Raw genomic sequence first — 6000 nt, 5'->3', positions numbered from 1 at the left:
GGAAAGTTGTTGTAGCATATATTCATGAACTGATCAGCCTACTCTTTTAGAAGAACATAAAATCATCTTTAAACTCAGTTCATTAACCATGTGAGTCAAATATCTGAGCTCTCAAATATAAAAATGCTTTTCAATATTAAGGTCTCTCAGGACTTTTTTCTGACAAATGATTTCTTCTAATATGAGTGAGGCACTGTTCCACAATTAAATAAAATCTATATAGGCTGGCTTGCTCTTAAATTTTTTTTTACTATTAGTATTTGAAAGTTAATAAAGTGTAAAGAAATTATGGAGATGTGTTTTTAGTACTAATGTTTGCAAAGTAAAAATTAAACAATAATAAGCCAGAACTCACAGAAGAAATACATTTATGCTTGTGTAAAGTCCAAACATAAGATTGTGGTCCCAACTCACTGGTTCATAGGCCAGGAGATGCTTTCTTAACCAGCTTTGGGTAGTTAGCTTCAAAGTAGATCCGAGCTTGCCAATGTCTCTTTATAAAGCATTCCATTCCTATTATAAAGCCCTTTTTAACAGAATATCAGAATAGAGGAAATATCAGAAAAGAGCAAAAAGGTTTTGCAATTTGACATCATAGAATGTTTTCTGCTTTTTTAAAAAGTAAAGAGCATTGTTAAACATGGTATACTTTGTTCCCTTAATGAGCCCTTTTTTTTTCTGTTTTCTTCACAGGTAAATGCTCATCAGAAATTAATAAAAGGGTTATAAATTCTACTTCAAACCAGCTGAAGACTGGATGTCCTTCAGGAACACAGTGAAACATATGTATAATCTAATGTTTAAAACCAACCCTGCAAAATACATAGAAATCCTTAAAAGCAAAAAAAGAGTTTCCTCAAATCTGACTTGTTTTCACAGAGCTTTAATTAGGGTGTTATTAGGAGAAATAGTTCAACAAGAAGGGTTTAGAAAATTTACTAACCTCTTAGGCCTACAGATTGAACCAAAATCAATGGTAAAATTGTATAAGAACAATGCATGAACTAAGCTAAGGGAGGTTTAGCAAGAAATTATGATCCCTATATTTCTGAACTGTTAATGCTTGACATTACCTCCTCCACTGTTCCATGGTCTGATGAAAGTCCAGCAGAACTAGCAAGAAAATCACAAAATCTTCCTCCAGATTATTTATTCTCCAAATTACAGAGTATTCTGTGTTGGAAGGGACCCAGAAGGATCATCAAGTCTAACTCAAAAAAGGGGCATCTCCTGAATGAAGAGGTTAAGTAACTTGGGTAATATTTACTAATAACTGCATGATATCCCAAAACTAAAGAAAATATTATGAAGGGAAGAAAATCATGCATTTCTTATGACATCAGGGAAGGGACTGATGATATTCCTTGTTTTGGAAACTTACAGCTTCATCACAAATTGGACAGTGGTCATAGTTCGGGGTGTATTCTTTCAAAGAAAGGGGAATGGAAAAATATTTTTAAGTAGGCAGAATTTTTCATTTACTTGCTTCTAAAATGTTCCAATTTATGATGTTTGTGATAACACATAATGCACCGAAAAATGCCAGTGACCTAGAAGACATAACCACATACTGAAAATACACTACACACTGTTTAACTTCACATTTTCTCTCTCCCATTCTCACTACCTTTGTAATATTTTATCAGGCTAACCTTCATTCTCTTTCCAGCTGTATTGTTTTACTTACTCTTGCTACAACTCCTGTCCTACTTTCTGGGCTGATCTCTGCCTGTCATTTATGACCCTTCCACTCCTCCACACCTACTCTTTGCAAAGCATGTAAAAAACATCTTTTCATACCTCTATTAAATTAGCACATCAAAGAGTAACCTTTCCACAATGATTTTATAACACTTTCACTGTCACAGATGTCTCTCCCAGACAAGAAGAGCAAGCCAATATGAACAAACCCCGTCCCCCCGAAATAATAAAGAAATAGAGGATTCTTTTTCTCTATTCTTAATGCATCTGAAAATGCAAGAAAAGCCCTGGAAATTTTCATTAAAACAAACAAACAGGAAATTGCTAACTCAGAGTGGCTTAGTTTATTTGATTAAATTGAATCTGATAACATATACTAACTGAGAAACTGGACATGCCCAGAAGTATCTTCTACAAGTTAATGTGAAGAAACATAACAACCTAAGAGAAGCATCTTGTGGCTTCTGTATTGCAAAAACACAGTGACATGAGCATGGCATGAACCTTTATTCCAGAGCTTGATCAAACACCACTCAGTTTACCAAAACAGGAATAGAATAAGATCTTGAATATGAAGGTAGGTGTGGGACTCTAAACCTATGAAACTGATTTTGAAGAAATATATTTGTATAGTTAGTACAGTCATAGTCAAGTAGACTCACCCACTCTTTTCAGCGAAGGGAAGTAGACATGATAGCTCTTGAGACATTTACTCCAGGAATATTTATACTTTGTCTCAATGATGGTAGGGTACAATTCTGCATTACTCAGAAGAACCACAGTAACATTGGGTTCTGGGAAAACTCTCTACACTAAACAGAATCTTTTCCGAGCCAGAACAACACAAGAGACCAAGGCATAAATAAACATTGTCTTAGGGCAGCACTTTGGTTCCTTCCCTGTATAAAAGCTATTTATGAAACTGTTCCCATACCTGTGGAAAGACTTCACTACTTCTGTCTTCCCAGACTAAGGGTGTGGAATTTAACAGACAAGGTTTCATCCTGATGATACGGCTTACTACAGTAACGTCATATAACTTTTTTACATATATAAAACACTGTGATTATATTAAAATTAAATATTCTATTTTTCTAATATTATAATATTATAATTCTAATATTATAATTTATCTTAAGAGTGTTTAATATTGCATTATCATTGAAATATTGCTCACAAAACTGATAGTAATTTTTTTACACAACAACAAGAGCAACAACAACAACAAACAGTAACAAAAAACCCCAAATCAGTATGCTATACTTAATTATATGTTTCCTGATGCAGTTCCGCAAGTCATCTTTTCTTTCTCATTCCAATTAATATGCTTAAAAACACATAGACAGCAAAAAAAGTTAAGGACTACAAATCATTGTTAAAGCTGCAAATTAATTCCTTATTAAATGAAGATATTTTAGAAATGCCAAAGAAGATCAAGATAGGGAAAATGTTAACAGTTATCAATATAGGCTGTCACTCACTGAAAAGAGTGACAGGCATTTTGAAGTAGCTAAAAATAAAGGCTTAAATAGTCAACAGTAGTACTTTTCACCTGTTCCATGACTTATGGCAATGCTGCTTTTAAGATTAGTACTTTTTCAGTAATGAATAACTTTTGGGGTATGGGATACTTTTTTCAGTCAAATTACTCTGTTTTCTTTACACAGTATTTGTCCAGATTTATCTCTGATGCAATTCCTTTACTTCTAGCAAACCATACCTTGATCATTGCTCCTATGACATTAAGACAGCACTCTACTCTTCTGCACTTAAAAAAATGAAGAGATTACATTCATAAAGCCTTTCTTGGTTTTCTTAAGGTAAAACAACATACAAGTACATCTGTACACTAAAATAACCGTACTAGTAACTTCTAAAGTTATGTGTCCATTACTGTAAGCTGCTTTTGGAAAAGATGACAGCAAGAACTAGACCAAAACAAAAGGGGAATCTCAGAAGTCTGCAGTTGAGTTTTTACCTCAACTTCAGATTTCCCAAAGGAAGGTGAATTAACAGATTTTCAAATTTCTATATACAAAATTTGGTTAGAGTTTCCAGTAGTTTACCAATTGCTCCTATTTTAAAGCAACGGTATGCAAAATCTTTGTACCTAAGAGCGTGAGATCTTCTCAAAGCTGAGCTACTTTTTTTCACATTTTAAGCTACTTGGCAATTTCTTAAAGTGGAACATGCTGACATTTCATGCCAGTTTCATTTATATTTCAAAACTAATTCCATGAAGTGGTTAGTGAATTTAAGAAAAAATGCTGATAAGAATTTCCTCCTCCTTCTTGGGAATAACTTTAACCATAGAATCAGAAATCTATTAATCTACAGAATGATTTTGAAAGGAAGCACACCTTGGAGGTTATCTAGTCCCACTCACTTCTTAAAACATGACTACTTAGATCAAGATGCTGAGGATGATGCCCAATTTATTCTTCAAGGACAGATATCTCATAATTGCTCTAGGAAACTTTCTTCAGTATCTAATCCCCCTCATGGATAAAAAACCAGCCAAGTAGCAACTAACAAACAAGCCAACCAACTAACCAACTAACATAAAATCTTCTTATACCTAATGGGAATCAAAGCAAGATACAATTTTGAAAATAATTCTCAAAGGTGCATGCATCCCTGACATACCTAAAGTGGGGCATGCTGGTAGGTTTACACAATTATGTTCTACATAATGGATTTACAAGCTTTTTCTCTGCCAAAGACATCCTATAGATGTATTTTCATTTTCTGGGTGGCAAGAATTTTCAAGGAAGACTGAACAGCTGCCAATTTAAACACATTGAAACACATTTTAAACACCTTGAAGAAACAATGCAATTTTTTGCTACCTGAAACATAAGTGAGACATGCGATGTTAAAGCATGAAAGTCCCAAGTGTCCTGGGGCAAATTTAACCTCTGGAAAGCACTCCTGTTCCTCAATACCTTCTCATACCATGTGCAGGGTGTAAGGAGAGGGCTGGGTCCGTTTCCAGTTTGGCCAGACTGTGCAGGTTTTGCAAGCTGGTGGTGCTGGGCTCCGTGTGGTGAGCCTGTGAATTGTTTTCCTGTCTTGTACACTCTGTTATCAGTATTAGTAGTGTTATTTTGCTCTTCTTGTTTCATTATTGTTCCTAGTTAATTGTTCTTATCTCAATACAGGATCTTTACATTTTAGTGCGACCCCTTCTCCTCTCCATCCTGCCATAGACAGGAGGGAAGGAGTGAGCAAGCAGGGTGTGATCTTGGGTGTTTCAGTGGGAAAATTAAACTTGAAAACACCACTCCTAAACCAGGACAGAGGGGTTTCTTGCTTTGTCATTATTATGTATTATACTGTCAAAGTCAGTCCAGAGGTAAAGTGCTACTGATTAATTGTAGTAAAACAGAGAAATCATTGTATTTCCTTTAAACAAAGGATATAGATCATCAGAGATAGATGGATAGATAGATAGATACATAAACATACATACAAACATAAATTACTACACTTACGTATATATATGAAATTAAATATCATAAAAGACCAGTCTTGACAGAAGGCTGCAACTCCTTATCAGTTATTTTTAATGAAAATTTTAATGCATTTATAAATCTGGTTTTATACTATTTTAGATATGTGATACCACAGTTTTTCAGTATTTCAGATTATAAACTTGAGTTTGTTATTCTTTTAAGTGCTGTAATTATTTCTGAATTTCTAAAACTGTCTTTCCATTTCCCAGCACTTCACAGCACACTATTAGGCAAAGGCTATGTACGTGTGTAAAGAAAACAGAAGGTTTATTCCAGTCACACTGGGGAGTTAGACACTATTATCCCTAAACATTTAAAAGTACATGTCCTCCTGAAAGAGATAGCAATACTTCAATTGCACCGACTTTCTTCAGGGAAGAAAAAAAATCCACAGAAATATTTTTCATAAAAGGAAAATTCACCTGAAGCAAACATTTGCATGATTAAGGCTGGAATAAATACCTGCTTTAAAATTACAATTTGAAAACCTAGAAAAGTTGTGGGGGTTTTGCCTTTTTTGGTTTAATTTTAATTAGTTGTCTTGTTTTTTGGCCAGAACAAAGTTAATTTTTTCACAGTAGCCATGAGGGAGCAGAGTCTGGGGCTGTGTGGGTGTGTCTAGGTTGTTATTCTAAATCACCTAAGGTCATGCTTGGTGGCAAGAGTAAGGGGTTCTTGCCTCTGAGAAGAAAGTGGGCATGGCCTGTGGTCAGCGAAAAAAGCATGGAAGCGCAGAGGGTCTGTCTGCAATTGTTTCTTATAGTCCCAGGCTTTTGAGCATTTT

General features: G+C 34.8%; 1 protein-coding gene across 3 annotated transcripts in view; it reads right to left on the bottom strand.

Moving 5' to 3' along the window:
• Window positions 1-6000, bottom strand: part of LINGO2 (leucine rich repeat and Ig domain containing 2) — a 317069-nt gene that overhangs the window by 222071 nt on the left and 88998 nt on the right. The gene's annotated exons all lie outside the window — the stretch shown is intronic.

Source organism: Geospiza fortis, unplaced genomic scaffold (genome assembly GCF_000277835.1).
Source record: "Geospiza fortis unplaced genomic scaffold, GeoFor_1.0 scaffold240, whole genome shotgun sequence".
NCBI classification, from domain to species: Eukaryota; Metazoa; Chordata; class Aves; order Passeriformes; family Thraupidae; genus Geospiza; species Geospiza fortis.
The sequence above is the reverse complement of the archived record's forward strand: the minus strand, read 5'-3'. Positions and strand labels throughout refer to the sequence as shown.